This window comes from Manis javanica, chromosome 11 (genome assembly GCF_040802235.1).
Source record: "Manis javanica isolate MJ-LG chromosome 11, MJ_LKY, whole genome shotgun sequence".
Classification (NCBI taxonomy): Eukaryota; Metazoa; Chordata; class Mammalia; order Pholidota; family Manidae; genus Manis; species Manis javanica.
Window position 1 is genome coordinate 4,838,089 of NC_133166.1, and position 18,086 is coordinate 4,856,174.

The following is an 18,086-nucleotide window of genomic DNA, read 5'->3' on the forward strand; positions in this document are numbered from 1 at the left end:
GTTGCACCCACCTGGAGTTGGCATGGCAGCGGACATCCGAGCACCCCGGGAAGCGGGCAAGAAGGGTCACAGTGAGAAGGGCCCGGGCAACTGTCATTCCACATGACTCCTCTGTGCTCTGAAGCACTGTTTATACCTTGGATAGCAGTTAGCAAACATATATCTCTCATGGGCACTCCCAACTTAATAGGGCCCAATTTTATTTCATGGTCTTCTACCACAGCACCTTTCCAGACCTCCCTTCCCCCATCTCATTTAGGTGCTCAGTTGTTAATGTGCTTTTGCAAGCCAGAAACCGGGGAATTGTCTGTTAAACTCACCTTTCCCTCCTTCCACATGACCAAGTCCAAACAATTCTTCTCCTAAAGTAGATCTTGAATTCATTCTGTTGCCCTCCCGCGTCCACCTGCCATGTCCAGTGGCATCACCACTTGCCTAGGGTACTGCAAAGGCCTTTGAACCAGTGGTCCTGCTAACACTTTCCATCTCTTCTGACCATCACTCTGGACCCAGAGTAAGCTTTAAAAATACTTGTCACATCATTTCACTCCCTTGCTCAAACCTGTCAGTGACCTCCTCCTGGACTTGGATGAATCCCATGAGCCCAGCATGGCCCTTGGAGAGGATGGCACTGTCTGGGTCCCAGGCCCAGCTAGAGATCCCACAGCATTGCTGACGTCCCATTGAAGTCACTTTTGAGACCTTTTCCCCTTCATTCTTAACTTTCTTGGCAGATTGCAATGACTTTGGTTTTCCAAATGCAATAAAATAATTGTCAGACTGGCAAAGGTGTACTTAGAATGGATATTGTGTTCTTGGACATGATACAGGGAGGGATTTGTTCCTCTAAACCCCAAAATATCAACTCTTAAAACACAGATGTGACCACTGTTTCATTTGGAACCTTAATAAGTAAATAACCAATAGGTAATGAGTTGAAATTCTAACACCCATTGTTACTCTCCAAGTAGCTGTTTATCCCCCCCCAACCAAATACTTGGGTATAAAGATCTATGCAGTATTTTAGCTCAGGAATCATGAATGAACTTGGTTCCAGGCTGGTAGAAGAGAAAAGATGGACATTCTAAAAGCGGGAAAATTAAGAAACTAAAGATTACTACACAGCTTTCCATTTTAAACACATTTCTCTTGTCCTGAAACCTACTTGCTTTCCTTAACTTAGCCTTGAGCTTTACTTCTGTATGTAAGTTTGTGGAAACACACACACATACACACACACCACAGCACACACTCCTCCATCCTCTGCAGGACTTCCATTCAACGTATTTAATGGGAATACTGAAATTCCAACTTTATTTTTGATGTACTGTGGCCTCAGCTTAAGACAACTTGTCTATGAACTTGACTTTTGAAATGCTTATAGTGCCAACGTGGTAGGTCACTGATGAGTGTGGTGGGAATGCCAGACGAGGTGATCTCAGTACAGTGTGCGGCACCGTGGTGGTGTCACCAGGTGTCATGGAGCACAGGGAAGAGCTCCTCCTTCTCCTTGGGGACTGCAAAGTTGTGAAATGCTTTCAGGAGTATGTGACCTTAACATGGGTCTTGAAGAAGGAGTTTGCCAAGCTGAGGGACTGAGAGAAATGAGGTGGAAACGGCATTTCAGACAGCTGTGTGGATGGGGGCTCAGGAGAACCATGCAGAGACCTGCTATGGCCGCTGTGTTTGAAGGCAGTGGTGGGGTGGGGTGGGATTGGGGCTGGGAGGTGGCAGGGCCAGATCCTGCAGTGGAACTCCCCTGGGGAATTTTACACAAGGGAGTTACTGGACTAGATTCATCTTTTACAGTAGGGATTCTGTAGGCTTGGTGTCTACCTCTGAGGCTTCTCCTGAATGGCAGTGATCCAGTTCAGGCACACAGGTCCTGTAGGTGTGGGACTCAAAGTTCTACGGACTCCCAAGTTAAAGGTATGACTATCGGCTATCTCCCAGTGATCACAGAGATGCAATTAAAAGTTACTGAAATGTAATGGGTGTTGTTACTGCTTGCTGGAGTCTATGTATGACTCTACTTTGTATTCCACTGGGTGTCTGGCTGCCCTGCCATGCTTGGTACTGGAACATTCAGGCTTTTATGAAGCACAGACTCAGACCTCTGGAATCCCCACCACTCTTGGAAATGGCTCTCTAACAGCGCAATATCAGCATCATCTTAAATTTGTGCCAGTTTTTAATTGCTAGGAATCTAGGTGTTAAATTATCCATTACTGTGAGCTGGGTTTTCTCATCATTTGGTTAACATGACTTGCCTGGTTGTTAACCTTGAACTGTGAAGTGATGATACGTATTTATACCAGGGATGTGTTTTGGCTTAAGAGTTTCCAACAACTAGACTTTAAAACATGTATGAGGTTTAAATGAGTCATCCATACATCCCCTGTGTTTGCTTCTGCAGTACTGCAAGATTATCGCCATGTTAATTTTTGCTGGTAAGCAGGAAGTGTGTGGGATGGGCAAGTTGCACTGATTTTTAGAAGGATCTAGAAATGTCTGTATATTCAAGGCTTGGGAAAGCGGTAAGGTAAAGCAGGGACGCAAGCTAGGAGGATGATGCAGAAATCTTCATGGACAAAGGTGAGGGCCCGACCTAGTGGTAGGGGGGCTGGAGAAGGGCGGAGAAGTTTGAGAGATGTTTAGGAGAAGGGGCTGATAGGACTTGGGAAAGAGTGGGACATAGGGAATGAGGGAGAGGGGAGGCACCCAGGATGATTCCTAAGCTTCTGGCTTGGGCAATATTAGTAAGAGAATCAGGCTTGTATCATTTAGCAAATACTTACTGAACCCCTGGTGGGGAAACTCGACAAAAAATGATTAACTCTTTAAAAAGGCAAAACAAAGGAAGGACTATTTTTAAAAAAGGCATAAGAGTAGGCCAAAGGACAATTAATTTTGACTAAGGGGATCAGGGAAGCTTTCTCAGTGGCAAGAGTATGTAAAGCAGGCCACAAGGAGAAGACTTGGGTAGGCACATGTTGGCCAGTTCTGCCACTGCACGCAAAGGGATGAGATGTAGGCCACAGGGCTGGGCTCAGAACACCCGCTGGGAGGCTAGGCCAAATCAGATTGGGGCCTCTGAAGGCTTTCCAGGGAGAGAGCTAAGATAAGACCTTGGTTTAAGCAAACTCATTCTGTCTGGAGATTGAGGAATCAGGAGACGGGAGGCAGGAAGACACGTGGGTGAGAGGTGCTGAGGGCCTCAGTGACGGTAGGAGAATATGCGGGGTTGGGGTGTGTGCACGTCTGTGGAGTGTTCATTTCACCTGGAAGTCAGGTGGGACCTAGAATCTGGAGTCAGTGCAGGAAAAGAAGAATTAGCCCCTAGTAAGTTATTAAACAGGGTCTGGGGTAGTGAGGGAGGCCGAGGGAAGGTGACTTGCAGACCCCTTCCGCATGCAGTGACTGGATCTGCCTTAGCTGCAGCCCTGTACGGGTCTGCAGGGACGCTCTCACTGCTGACCTGGGGATCTCCGTAGAGCCTGCAGGTGGGTCACTGGCAAAATCAGGAACCTTCTCTTCAGGGCTCGAAAGGCAGGTTCTGAGCCCTGTGACCATCCTTATTGACTATTCAGATTGTAAACCAGCTTACGGTTCAGCAAAAAAGGTGGCATTTAAATTAAAGATCAAATATTTAATCACTTATTAGTGATAACTCAACTTCAACGGCCTGAGTTCCTGGTCTGATGGGAGTCATTCTCCTTCCTCTGCCCCAAAGTCGATCCCCCGGAGACCCCAGAGAGCATGGGCACACCACCATGGAACTGTTTGGTGGCATGTTGGTTTACTGTCTGCCTTTTGCAGAGTATTTGAATTTTGGAGCAATCAAAGCCTGCAGTGAAGCACAGATAACAGGCTTTGAGGCATTCGCCTGTGGGTCTGCACAGTTCTTTTTGGATTGATCTTTTTACCTCCTGTGCTATTCCTCTCCCTTGCCATCAGCCACATGCTATAGCCAGACTGGCACCCCAGGGTTCCCACAGACATTGCTGGGGCACTCCTGCCTCTGGGCCTTTGCCTTTCCCATTTCCTGTCTGGTTCTGCCCGAAGCTTGCTCCCACTTTCCTTCAGGCCTCTGCTCTCCAGTCTGACCAGTCCCTTGTAAGTCTCTGTATTACAGCACATTGCTACTCCCTGTCACCTGGTGCACTTCCCTCCTTGACACGGTACATATTTATTTGTCTCTTGTCTGTCTCCCTTTCCTAGAATGTGCATTCTGTAAGAGCAGGAACTTTGTTTTGTTCCTTATTCTGTTCCCACTGCCAGGACAGTTGCCCTGTATGTGGTGAATCAGTGACTGATAGATGGATAGTTAATCAGGCTGTATATTCACAACAGTTGCTCGATGCCTGGCACATGGCAGGTGCTCAGTCAGTGTTTGAATGACTGAACTGGGAGTGAGGGATGCTGTGATCAGCCAGTGCCTGGCACTTGAGGTGCTCAGCAGGTGTTTGTTGAATAAGTGAATGGTGAGAGAGCTTGCCTGCCTCTTCTGAGACTGACCCTCTCGATGGAGTGAGCTCCCAGTGTCCTCAGGTGAGGAAGGCCTAGAGGTGCTGGGACTAGGGTACGTGCAGTTGCAGTTGCTGTTTGTATTTGATGATTCAGTCAATACCTTCTTCTCTCAGTATGTCTACCTCCATCCAGGCACTGCAATTAACTTGCTGTAATTTAACTTAGGGATGAATTTCTCATTTTAAAGATGCCATAAACAACCAGCGCTTGTGATATCCTGGTTGTTAATGAAGCTCATGCCTAACAGAACATGAGGACTGTGTTACCCGTCGAGGAGAGAAGTGCTGTTAGCCTTTGCCCAGCCACAGAAGTGTTAGGACAGGCCGGTGAGTTGTGAAGGCATGGTTCTCCTTTCCCAGGGTGCTCCGTGGTGTGTGGAGCCCTGGGGTGAGTGTGTGTACCTGCCTTGAAGGTCATGCTTTACCCAAAGATTTGGGGGAGGTAATATTTAAAGAATATTAAAACAAGCATGGATGTTTGTTAGAGGAGAATTCAGCACAGCTTAGAACTCAAGAGCAGTGCTCTGGGACCAGCCTAGGTTTGAGTCTGGCCCACCGCTTACTTGCTCTGGGGTCCCAGGCAAATTACATTGCCTCTCAAACCCTCATTTCTCACCTCTAAGATGGGAGCCTACAGCACAGGGATGTTGTCAGCTTTCAGTGAGAGCCACAGCAGGCTTTTATCACAGTGCCGTGCACATCCTAAGTGAACAAGGACTAATGATACATATAATTGCTTGACATTGTACGATAACAGAGGAGACAAATGAAGGTGTTTTTTTTTGTGGTGGCTCTGCCCCAGACCTGGCCTTCAGGGATGAATAGTCACTCATTTCTGCTGTGTTTGAGCTGAAAAAGTTAGCTAAAAAACCCAAGACACAATTGACTGGTATGCATGTCCCCCTCCCGCTTCCAACCTTGCCTTAGGCTTGATCTGTCACAGAGTTGAGCTGTCATTATCAAAGTGATCAATTTGTAAAGCTTGCTTCTAGTGCCTCCTATCTTAATGTACCTAATTGAGTGGCAGATGACAGTTGAGGGAACCTACAAGTTTGGGCAAGAATTGCCATTTAAGGATTGACAGTACTTAGAAGAGCTTGTAACCTTTCGGAGGTTTGCACACCCATTACTTCTGTTTTGTTCTCATAAGAGCTGATTATTCATCAAGGTAGAGAAGACTGTCAGAGAGGAAAGAAACTTGAGCAACTCTTGGGTCCATCTCTTCCATTTGATTCTGGAGTCTTTTCAGCAGCATCCTGTTCGTCTCCTGGATTCTCCCAGAAACAGAGCTCCCTGCTCCAAAAGCAGTCCAGTCTGGCTGCCTGGTTCAGCCTCTGTCTCCTAGAGCACAACTAAACCTGGGACTTCAACAAGGGACCAATGTTCTCTTTGATATATAGACCACTGGACCTAATGGTCCACAGCTTCACTGGGGACGTGATGTAACCATTTAGTAGCCCCACTGATGGGAGAGCTTCTTAACCTGGTGTTTAAATAGAAAATAGCAGCATGTGTTATACATAGGAAGCTTGCACATTACCTTGTAAAACTTCAGTTTCAGTTTAACTACTGTTAATTACATTTCTTTCTGTGCAGTATAACCATTTCAAAAGCCACCGTTTTGATCCTCTTACAGGAATTTTAAGTTATTTTTTTTCTGTTCAGTCACTTTCTTTATCCTTTCTGTAGTTGAATTTGCTTCTGGTCAACTAGCTAAAAGGGAAGCTGCTGTGCCTAAGGTGGCTGATTGCTATGAATTTAGCTCCTCTATTAAGAAGGACAGTGGGCTGGCTGGCCAGCGTTCACAGCAAGATCCATCAAAGGTCCTGCTTCAATCTCTTTCCTTGCCTTGAGGGCTACATGGAACTGTAGGGCAGGGCCAGCAAAGCCCATATTTCCTCAAGGCTGAGAGAGATCCCCCTTTGCTGCTGGTTCTTGGAAGGAGCGTGTGGGGTCCAGCCTGCACGCACTATGTGGGCTGCTTTGTTCTCTGAGACAAGCAGAAGAGGCAGCATCTGGTCACGTTTTGGCCCCAGAAACGTGGTAGTCACTTGAACTGAAAAGGGAGGGATGGGGCTCAGTGGGAAGAGCAGAACTGAAAGTCCAGCAGGGTTTCAGGTCTTGAACTCTGTGTGTGTGTTGTGGGGGACAATGTGGGGGCTCGTTCCTTGGACAAACCCCTTAGCTCTGAGTGACAGCAGCGTTTCCCAGGCCAGGTCCTGTGCCAGGCACTTTTGTAATCTCATGGAACCCCCACATTATCTTTCTCTCCCTTTGTCACACAAGCCCGGCCAAAGCCCTGCCCTGTTTCAGTCTAGCGCCCCGGCCCCCGACCCCCAACCCCATCCCCAACACCGGTACCAGTACCTGCGCATTTGGTGCCCCCTGACTCCTCTAGCCTCAAGGTCTGTGACCTGTGACTGCAGGTGGGCCCTGTGCTGCTGGCAGTTAGCGACAGTCCTCTGTCCTTGTCGCCCTCTTGCACCACTGCTGCAGAGCTTCCTGTGTCTCCTCCCTGCCTGCCTTCCCATGTCGCAGAGAATCAGAAGCAGCAGGCTGCGAACTTGCACAGACTCCCCCGTCCAGGGCCCAGCCCGCTGCTGCTCCAGACCCACCCCAGCTCCGTGGGGCGAGCAGCTCCACCAGGCCCTTGCCCTTCCTTCTCCTGGTGCATTTTCGCTCTACTACAAACATTCTGTAACTGCCTTATGAAATAAACAGAACAAGACTCCTGTCCTCATCCCCTTCAGATCCTGCCCCTGTTTATAGCAATGATGAACCAGGCATTGCTGTCAGGTAGCAGCATTAGGTGTGAGCGTTAACCCCATTTTCAGATGTGAATGAAGCACAGAAAGATTGATAAGTACCTTGCTGGAGGCCGCAGGGCTGATAAGTGGCAGAACTGGATTTCAGCACGGGCACAGCCTCCCAGGCCTGTCTTGAGAAGAGTTGCCTCCTTATGGGGGGTGTCCCCTCGCCCTTCCTCCCTGGGACCTACCCACACCTCTGCCCCCACCCCAGCTCTCCCCCAGCACGGCTCTGTCACATCACCCATCACCCACACGTGACCAAATCAAATGCTCCATCTTCTTCCCTGGGACACTTTATTCACTTTCCTTCCATGGAAGTCACCATATTCTTCCTGTTTTTTGTTTTGTTTTTTCCTTTCATACCGTTTAGTTTCTCTTACGGGATCCTCTTCTAAGGCCTGAACGGTGGGCTGCACCGGGGCATAGACCTTGGCCCCTTCTCTGGGCACCCACTCACCAGCCTCACAGCCTTCAGTGCCAGCAGCTCCCTGGCCCATCTCCAGCCCAGCTCTCCCCCCAAGCCAGCCTCCTGCATCTGCCTGCTTGGCCAGGGTCTCCACTGGAATCTCCCACCTGGCACACAACTTTCCTCACCCCACACCAGGCCCGCGCCTGCCGCACCCAAGGCCCTTGCATCTTCCCACATCCCTAAATGGTGCCTTCACGTTTCCACTTGCTCAGGCCACAGAGCCTCTAGTCTGTTTTCTTGTTTCACACTCTAGAACCTTCAAAGTCACTCAGGATCTGTACACATCTGCCCCTTCCCTGGAGCAAACTGCTGTGTCTCACCTGAATAATTCATTAGCATCTGCCCTGATTCCTTGCCTAGCCCTGGCCCCCCAGTAGCTGGTTGTCCAACAGTGCTTGTTTTAGATTCAGGCAGTCTCTCGTGGCCTCCATCTCACCCTCTACCTGCTCCCGCTCTGACTTCACCTCTAAATGCTCCCCTCTGCCCTCTAGCCATACCAGCTGCTATGTTCCTTTTCAGACGTGTGGGGACCGAAGATGGGGGCCTACCTTAGAGCCTTTGCACGTGCTCTGCCCTGGCTGGGAGATCTTCCCAGGAATCCGCAGTGGTCATTCTCTCACTCCCCTTGAGTCTCTGATCCAATGTCACTTTCTGAAGAAGTCTTGCTTGATCGATTACTCTAAATTTGCAATCTCTGTGCCACACCCATGCTGCTTATTTTCTTTACTGTGCACAGCATCATCTTGATACATATTCTGTTCATTTGTTAGTTGTCGCCTCCCACATTCCCTGTAAACTTACCTGAGGGCAGTGGTTGGCTCGTTTTGTTCATAGCTGTATCTCCAACATGTCCCAGTATATAGTAGAGGCTCAAAAAGTATTTGAACAATAGATATTTGTAATAGCCCTATTTTACAAGTAGAATGATTGAAAATCTGAGCCATTAAGTTACTTGCCCAGGGCCACAGACCCTAGAGTGCCAGGACGAGGATTGAAGCCCTGACATGAACTCAATTGCTCTGTATGCACCTTTTTCTTGTTCCCTAAGTTCAAAAATACATAACATGCAGAGTTCCTGTGAGGATGAAATGGATGATATACAAAAAAGATCTTTGCCAAAGAGATGCTGCTTATCTAATATATTGAGAACCCTAGCTTTTTATGTCTGTTACTCAGGAACCCACCCAGAGGTTCTTTGGACTCTTGAGTTTTTATTTAGGAGCTCCTGATATTGCGACCACCAAATTACTATTTCCTGCTTCCTCTGCCCTTGATGAGAGAAGTGTGTGCACGTGTGCTTGTGTCTGGCGACTTCTGTCCATCTGCAGCCCTGACCCTCCACCCTGGCCATCACGTCCAGAGCCCCCAGACCTCGTGGCCTGTCAGCAGCCCGGCCCAGAGCTGGGGTCTGTGTGGCTGTCATTGTTCATGCCTATGCTCCCGGGGAAGGCGTTTATGTTATCAGCAGGTGCTTAGCGGGTGTCAGGAGGCCCAACTTGGCACAATTCTCCTGGCAGCCTGCCCACCCCCTGCCCCAACTCTGTGGCCGACTGGAGCAAAGTGATCACAGGCCCATTATGGCTAAATACCAGGGACGTAAAACGAAGCAGGCCCACCTGATGAGCCGCAGAGCCACTGCTGTCCAGCGCACAGTCTGTGTTTCCCTGGACTCAGCGCAGCTTCCCTGCACCCCAAGCCTGGAGCAACTCGCCCTTCTAATATTTCTGTGGTGATAGTGACACAGCTACAAGAAGAGGTGGAGACCCCGTCCCCCTGCCACACCCACCCACACACTGGTCTTCTGTGCTGTTAGTCATTCACAGTCCTGATTCTGAAGTGGGAGAAAAATGCAGCCCTTTTCTTAGCCCCTGAAACTGCCTTCTCTGAAGACAGGTTTGCTGTGGCACTTTAGGAAAGGTGAACAGCACTGCCTTTTGTCCTCCCTCCCTGGGAGTGGTTGTCCAGGAGCACTTCTGCCTGAGCCTGCTTCCTGTTCTTGAATCTGTTGTACAGGGAGGTGGGGGAGCAGTTGACAGAGTCCTGAGCCACTTACCATTGTCACCAGGCCTGATCACAGTGTTTGGGGCAGCTACCCCTCCAACAGTTTGTGTGACATTCCGGGGGCCTGGAGCAGCCTGGCCCACAGTGAGAAGTCAAGCAGGACGTGGTGCATCTTTACACCCAGGATGCCTGCCCAGACATCTTCCAGGAATCAGGGCAGGTCTGGCTGCAAGGAACAGGCTTTATCTGCAGCCAAGTGAGGCACACTGAGGGCGCCCCTGTTCTCACACACCCTCCCTGTGTCCTCGGCCTCCTGGACATGATGGGCAAGAACCAAGTGTGGGCGCTCGATTCTGCCTGCCATTATTTGTCGTCCCTCTAGGGGGTGTCCAGGCCCCCTGGTGGCCCCCAGCTGTGTGGAGCAGCAGGGGCACCATTTCCAAGCCAGCTGGGGCTGGGTTTGAACCGCAGCCGTGCCACTCACGTGCTGTCTGACTCAGCTGTGCCACTCACGTGCTCCAAGCCTCATTCCCTTGTGCACAAGATGGGATAAAGGCGGCAGTGAGGTCTGTGTGTTTGAGGAGGTGTTCCATGCAGTAGCCTGACAGACAGTGAGCCTTCAGGAAGTGGTCGCTGCTGTTCTTGACCATGGGGTGGCTGGGGCACCTGGCTCATGCAGAGAGGATGGGTGGGCTTTGGAATTAGGTCTGAGTTCAGATCATCATTCTATTCGGTCAGTAAATACTTAATGAGTGCTTGTTATGGATGTTACAGGGTTGAGACTGCTGATTTCCTTACACTCTTTGATCTTGGCCAAGTCCCCATACTTTTCTGAATCTCAGTTTCTTCATGTCACATGGGGGTAAAAATACCTATCTTGCAAGACGGTATTGAGAACAGGAGGAGCATTTATAAGGGGTAGCTAGCTGGTTTATAATTTTCTACTGTAACTTTATGGTTTGTTCGTAAGATGAACTGCTTGTCTTAATTCCAGATTTGGTATTCAATCCCACACATGTTTGCTGAGCACCAGTTATGGGAGAGGCATCATGCCAGCCCAGGGGTATATTATTACTAGCAAGGTGCATTTGCCATCCTCAAGGAGCATTGAGCCCAGTGGGGACATGAGAGGCTCAGCTCCTTAGGCAGGGGCCCCTGGTCAGGGCTGCAGTAAAGGTGCAGACAAGTGCTAAGACAGCGACAAGAAGGGAGCCACTGCTTCTCCTTGGGGAGGCTGCTGAAGGCCTTGCATGCATACGGGGTTGACCAAGGAGGAGAGACTGCAATGGGGGGACAGTGCAGAGGGAGAGGACATTCTGCAGAGGTGCTGTGTTGCTATAAACGTGCAGGGTGGGAGCTCAGGGTGTCGGTAGCTGTGGGTCACATGGGTGCAAGGAGGCCAGAGAGATGAGGTAGGGCTGGGTTGTGAAGGTTAGGAAGTCCTCACCCCGGTGAGCTGGGGCTCTGACATGGCAAGCTTGCAGGCGGGCAGCACATGGTGCCCCGTGTTGCGTGGGGCAAGCACAGCCCTGTCCAGTGGAAGTGGAATGTGAGCTACTTGTGGAATTTAAGTGTTTCTAGCAGCCACATTAAAACAGTAAAGTCAATGAAATTAATTGTAAAACATTCTAACCCAGTATATCCAAAATATTATTTCAACATGTCATCAGTATAAAAAAAATTTAATGAGATATTTTACATTCTCTCAGCACTACATCTTCAAACTCCAGTATGTATGTTCCACTACATTACCACTCAGCTGGACCACAGCCAAATTTCAAATCTCATAGCCACCTGTGGCTAGTGGCTACCGTGGTGGGCAGCATGGGTTAAGTGAAGTGGGTCTGCAGTGTGCAGCTGGGAGTGATCCGTGTAACCCTGAAGCTTCCCTCTGTAAGCTGAAGCAACTTTATTCTCCCAACAGACCTTTCAACAAGCCCGCCCAGCAGCAGGTTGGCGACTCTGGTTTTCAGCAGGGAAAAGAGAAAAAAAACTGGGGGAATCCCATCACCCAAGGATTATATGGTTCAAAGACAAAACAAGGCAGAATTCCCTGGCATTTACCCTCTTATGCGCATCTCCGCTGGACAGACCTCCCTGTTAGCAGGTGCCTGTGTGCCATTTACCGAGCATCTGGTATGGCCTGCTAGTAATGTACTGGATACTCAGAAGATTCTTTTTAATTTTGTCAGTAACTCTACAAAGCGAGTGTCCTTATTCCCATTTCACAGAGAAAGAGAGTCAGAACAGCAGAGATTAAGTGCCTTGCCCGAGGTCATATAACTACATGAGGCAAAGTTGAAGCTCAAACCTGGTCTCGAACCTGTGTTCCTACCTCTGCTCCTAGCTGTTAGCCTCATAAGGGTCCAACTCTGTAGGCTGATCTCTAAACTGGAAAAAATACACACAAGGAATTTAGTAGGCATGTGTGTATGTACATGTATATGTATGTAAATATATATGAAGAAAGACTGGAGAGCTATAATTAAAGGTAAATCACAAACTTAAAAATGATTCTGTCAATTGGGGATCAACAGTGGTGAAGCTTAGAACCTCACCCCCACTGTTTTGAGAGAAATCTTCTGCATCCGTGGATGTTTTATTGCCCTTGTCTAGCTCGGATTAACACATAGTCTACAGGCACACACCTGATCATCTATAATTGCTCTCTTACAACACTAAACTATGTTTTCTACCTTTATCTTGCATCTACCTACCACTTCAGCATTTTATTAAAAATAAAAATAATAATAATAAAGGGAGAAATGTGGGATCCACATATAAATCAAGTATAAAAATCAAACAAATATTCATATTTGACCTGATTGTTTATAGTTCATAATGCATGATCAAAACCGAAAGTTTCTGTGATGACTGCCCTTGTACTGTTCACCATGTAAGAACTTATTCACTATGTAAGAATTCGTTCACCACGTAAGGACTTGTTCGTTATGCTTCAGAAGATTGGAGACTGACGAGAAATAGGCTTGAGATGGATTAATGATTGTGCATTGAGCATTGACCCCCCTATACAGAATTTATTGTTGTTAACAACCATTTGATCAATAAATATGAGAGATGCCCTCTCAAAAAAAAAAAAAAAAGAAATGATTAGCCTGCAATTATTTAGCTTGATGAAAAAACTCATCCTGTAATCATTGATCAATACCTGTCTTTTTGCTCGCTGTGACCTAATAAAAGTGCAGGGGAACACTGACTCCGTGCTTAGTCTCCAAGGAAGTCTAAGCGGTCTGCATAAAACATCAAAAAAAAAAAAAATGATTCTGTCGGAAGGGATTTTTCCCCCTCCCTCCCTCTGCCCCCTAACTGCCCCCACTACACACACACTGGGGCCAGTTGGAATGTTCCAGTGCTGACCAGCTGCTGTGGGGGTAGAGCAGGTAGAGTTTCATCAGAATTGGGTGGAACTCAAATGTTTATGAGGTCTTCTGTTTCCCTGGTTAGGGGAGCTAGAGGCAGTGGGGTGACGGGGTGGCAGTTGCAGCTGTAAAGCTGGGGCTCAGCTAGTGGCGTCTCTGTCCTGTGTGGGCTGCTTGCAGGGAAAAGCCAGGCTGTGCTGTGTGAGTGTCACCTTTGATTTCCTCTCTGCGAGGGGCTGGTAAGCAATGGCAAGGCCCCAACGTGGGGGACAGTACAGGACCCAAATCCAGCATGTGTGCTTCATCCTCACCGTAATAGTGAGGAAGTGCTTTGAAGCAGTGCCCTTCCTGCTTCTTGGTCCCTGGGACCCCTGTTCTCTGCCTCTCTTCTTCCTGCCTCTTCTCCCCAGGCTCCTGGGCTTGCTGATCCCCTGCCTGTCGTCTCTTGGGCACTGCAGGCCTGTGTCAGGCCCTTTTCGCCTCTCTCTTGGCCTTCGTGAGCTCACCTCACCCAATAGCTGACGACTTTCCAATATACACTTTCAGCCCCAACCAAGCGCCTCTTTTCTCCAAACGCCCCCTTGACATTTCATGGCGAAGTCTAGTAGGCATCCTCACACACGGATAGGCGTGGGCAGAGCCGGTAGTGTTCCTTCCCAGATCCATCCTCCCGCACCCTGCTGTCCCCCATGTGCAGGACCACCCAGTCCCTTACTCAAGCTCGAAAACTCTGGTCCGCCTGTGGTTCCCCCTCACCCCCACACAAATTAGGAGCTACTAATTTGTCAGCTCCTGCTGTACCCCCAAAATATTAAATATGATCTGATTCCATCCTCCTCTGAGCCACCCCCAACCCCACTTGTTCCAAGAGCCTCCCTTCCATTCCCCATGGCCCACTGTCCACACACCAGAGGGAGCTTTTTAAAACGAGTGCCCGTGTGAAGCCTTATTCTGTCGCTGGAATAAAGTGGACTCCTTACAGTGGCCTGTGAGCCCCTAGGTGGCCCTACTTCGACCGCGCACTCTACATTCATCTCCTGTCCCTCTCTTGGTTCTTTCTACTCCCTCTGCTGTTTTCCCACCTCTGTTCCCGTTGGTCCCCAACACTCTTCTCACTTTGCATCTAGAGATGCTTCTCTGACTCTCTGGCCCCAGGGAGAGTGTGGTTTGAGGTCCGCACCAACGGTGAGGGAGAGCAGGGTGGCCGACGGCTGCAGCCTAATGGAAAACCCAGAATTCAGACCCAAGTGTTTGTCCTTTAAACCTCACCAGGCCCGTGCTGTCCCCAACAGCTCGAGGCTTTTCCCCAAGGCTCCAGGAACTTTCAGATGCATCTTGCAAATGTCAGGAGCTGGTCATCATGAGGCTGGTGGCTTTGAATGTCAGCTGCACACCCACGGGCCGTGCAGACAGCAGCTAAAAGGCCAGGACGAAAGGCAGGGCCAGGCTATTTCCCAGAGCAGCCAGGGCCCTTGTCGTCTCTGGACCTGGTGCTGCCTGCCTGCGGTCCATCCCATGAGGACAACCTGGGGTCCTCCTCCTTTCCACAGGCCTGTCAGGCCATTAACCCTGTGGAGAAATGGCTGCAAATCAGAGTGCTGCTAAGGGCTTGTCTCTTTTTAGACAATTTTGTGAGTCCATGTCAGGGAGAGAATGGACTGTGGTTCGTAGCTTTGCCCAAGGGCTCTGTTGCTCTGTTAAAAGCCACTGATGCCATTTTCAGATGGCTGACCATTGGCTGGACAGTCTTCCGCTTGCTCCTTGGTCTCCTTGTCTCTAAAATGGGGATGAGAAGCCTGTCCTGTCAACCCGCAGGCTATCGGTGTAAGGCCCCTGGTGCCAGCTAACGCGGATTGAGTGCCTTCTCTACACCAAGCACCGTGTCACGTGGATTCTTGTCTCATGCTCACCACAGCCTGTGAGGGGGGGCACTCCAATTTCTGCCACCTTCCAGGAGAAGGCTGAGGCTCAGAGAAGCTCAGTGAGCCCGCGCAGGGTGGCAGAGCAGGTGGGCGGTGGGGAGAGAGGCCTCCAGCTCCGTCTGCATGGGCCGCCCGTGCTGCCTCCCTGTGGGCAGCAGAGCACCTCGGACTGTGTGTCTTCCCATCCTCCTGGTCAGCCCCTGTGAGGACAGCTGTTCATTGTTCAGATGAGGACATGGAGGCCTAACATAGTTGAACGACCTGCCCAGAGCCACCTAGTCGTGAGTGCTGAGTCCTGGGTCTGTCACCAGGGCTGTCTGAAAGTCCTTTGAAAGATGTGAAAAAGAAAAATGGTAAAAGCCAGGGAAACTTAACGCCTGTCAGGTCTCAAAGTAGTAATGGGTATTTTTAAAAGCCCGATGGAACTTGCACATTTGCCCACATGGGGCTGCCCTCAACTTTAATACTTGCTTCTGGCTGGCATTTTATCATCCCAGCGCAATATTAATCATCTTGCCCCTTAAGAAACTCTGCCAGATTGTGGATGATACAAAAAAAGTTGTGGGGTCCACATAGGATGAGGGAATTGGTAAGAGATGAGGACCCCCGTACCCACAGGAAGCACCAGACAAGACCTTTCCCGACTCAGAATCCAGCTTTACATCCTGCCACTTACCACCGTCACCTGGGAATAAATGTCGTCGCCTTCATCAAGGTGGTGGCAGGCCACCTGCTACCCTGGCTCAACTGCACATGCAAGACTTATCACAAAAGTCGCTTTGTTAGAGGAATACTGTGCATACTGCTCTGCCTCTGAGGGCACCAAACTCCATGCTGGTCTCCCCAGATACTATGGTGGGCATTTGTCTTTTTTATTTCCCTGCCCAGGATCCAACCCGCGCTTCTGCACTGTGTTTAAAAAACTCTGCACTTGCCACAGAGGCTGTAGGCGTATTGGCCTCCCCTTGGGTAGTCCCGCACGTGCGGGAGCCAGGGCACGGGAGGGTTCTCCCAGAGGCAGTGACAGCAGCTGTGTCTAGTTTCTGGGGGCAGTGGCCTCAGCGCCTCCTGCTCCAGGGCAGCATCCAGGAGGTGATTCTGCCAGTGGCACCCTTGCGGCCCGCAGTGTGAGCCAGGCCCCACCTGGGTCCCCAGAGCTCCCTTGTCCTGCCAGCTTCCTGAGCCTGGTCCTCTGGCTTTCCTGGGGATCCCGTGAGGTGCCAAAGGCCTTGGAGTGAAATTCTCAATTTAAATGAGACAACGTCTGTTTCTTGTGCCTAAAGCTAAGAGTCAGACTTGCCAGAGCTGGTGCTCTCTGGCTATTCACGGGTTTTCATTCATCTCCAGGCCCCTGAGGGCACCGCCTCACTGCCTGAGCACCTCTGCAGGGCACAGAATTTACGAGACTCCTGGGTTAAGAGGGTGGCATGACCGCAGGCGTAGCCAGTCTCCCTTCACCGTCTGTCTGACCCAAAGCTCTGCTCTGTCTGCAGCCACGGGGCACCTCTGCACCGCAGGCTCTGAGGACAGGGCCGAGACTCCCTGCCTTCCTCAGCCATGCCAACACCTACTAGGTGCTCAGGGAGGTTGGATGGGTGGGTAAAGGGACCAACGGAGAGATGTGAGAAGTTGGTGCCTCTGGGCTCTCCTCGGCCCCAGTGAGACGGATGTGGCCTGGGGCTTGGCAGGAAGGTGGCCTTTGGTTACTAACTGGAGGTGGGCTGGGGAGATCACTGGGTGTAGGATGGGGAAGTAGGTAGGTAGAGCCTTGGAAGGGCAGTGTAGTTAGTACCCTCCAGGCCTTTCATGTCGTGGGTGGCATAGAAAGTGGTGATGTTTACGTGGTACCCAGGGCCTTGTCCTGCCGCCCAGGAGCTGAGGTGCCCTCTGAGCATGCTGGTGACCTGTTGGCAGTAAGCCTGTGCTTGCCAGCCAGGATGTGCCAACAGGCGGGACCCTGGGGCATGGTCCCCACTGCCCCCACACACACTCAGAGGAGCAGGTCTGCTGTGTGACCTCGCCCTTCCTAACCCTGTCTTATTAAGTTGCAGATATGTTTCCTAGTTTAGCATTTGCGTTTAAGATTTCTTTTACCTTTCACCCCATTCGTTCTTGATGATGGTTTTCTCTACAGGAGGTCCTGCGCCTTGACCTGAAGAGTGTGGCCCCTCCTTCAAAGCTCTCTGTGGACGTGGCTTCACAGCCTCTCCTAGAAATATGCGGCAGCTCAAAGGGAAGCCCAAGAAGGAGACATCCAAGGACAAGAAGGAGCGGAAGCAGGCCATGCAGGAGGCCCGGCAGCAGATCACCACAGTGGTGCTGCCCACACTGGCCGTGGTCGCGCTCCTGATCGTGGTGTTCGTGTACGTGGCCACGCGCCCCGCTGTCGCTGAGTGAGCGCCGGGGCGGACATCCCCCCCAGCCGCCGCCCCCCGGCAGAGCCAGGAGGCTTGGGAGGGGAATGGCTTTCATAGAGGTTTTCCTGTGCTGAGCTCTAAGCAGGAGCCCCTGTGTTCTCTGGTCTTTGACTTGATTAAAGTTTCTCCAATTTTCCTGGGAGGGAATAGGGAACATTATATCAGTGAGCGTGCCATACACCCTATGGTCCACTTCATGTGCCTTTCAGACTTCAAAGCAGTGTGTACGTGTGTGTATGTGTGTGTTTTTCTCTCCCAAAATCAGTATGGAGCTCCACGCAGTGAGAGGGGGCATCTCTGGGTCATGAATCAGTTGGAATCAGTGTTCACCCCATCCCTATTGCTTTGAACATGACCCTTTTCCTACACGTGGTCACAGTTTCCAAAGGGACTGTATTTCTTCTCTGTGCTTAATGTCATTTGAAATATGTCGACTCAAAAGTGAAATATTTATTTTTTGATAAAGGAGATAATAGCCTTAAACTGGATGTTTGTTTTGTTTTGCTAGAAGGTGGCCATGCTGTCTGTGGAGGCGCTGTCTGTCGGGCTCTGTCTCTG

At 50.1% G+C, this 18,086-nt stretch overlaps 1 long non-coding RNA gene across 1 annotated transcript in view; it reads left to right on the forward strand.

Moving 5' to 3' along the window:
* The window catches only part of LOC108399541 (uncharacterized), a 58,207-nt gene extending 40,876 nt beyond the window's left edge, over nucleotides 1–17,331 (forward strand). Inside the window, exon 3 of the long non-coding RNA XR_005059358.2 lies at nucleotides 17,246–17,331. This is a non-coding gene — a long non-coding RNA (uncharacterized lncRNA). The remainder of the gene's footprint in view (nucleotides 1–17,245) is intronic.
* The last annotated feature ends 755 nt before the right edge of the window (nucleotides 17,332–18,086 follow it).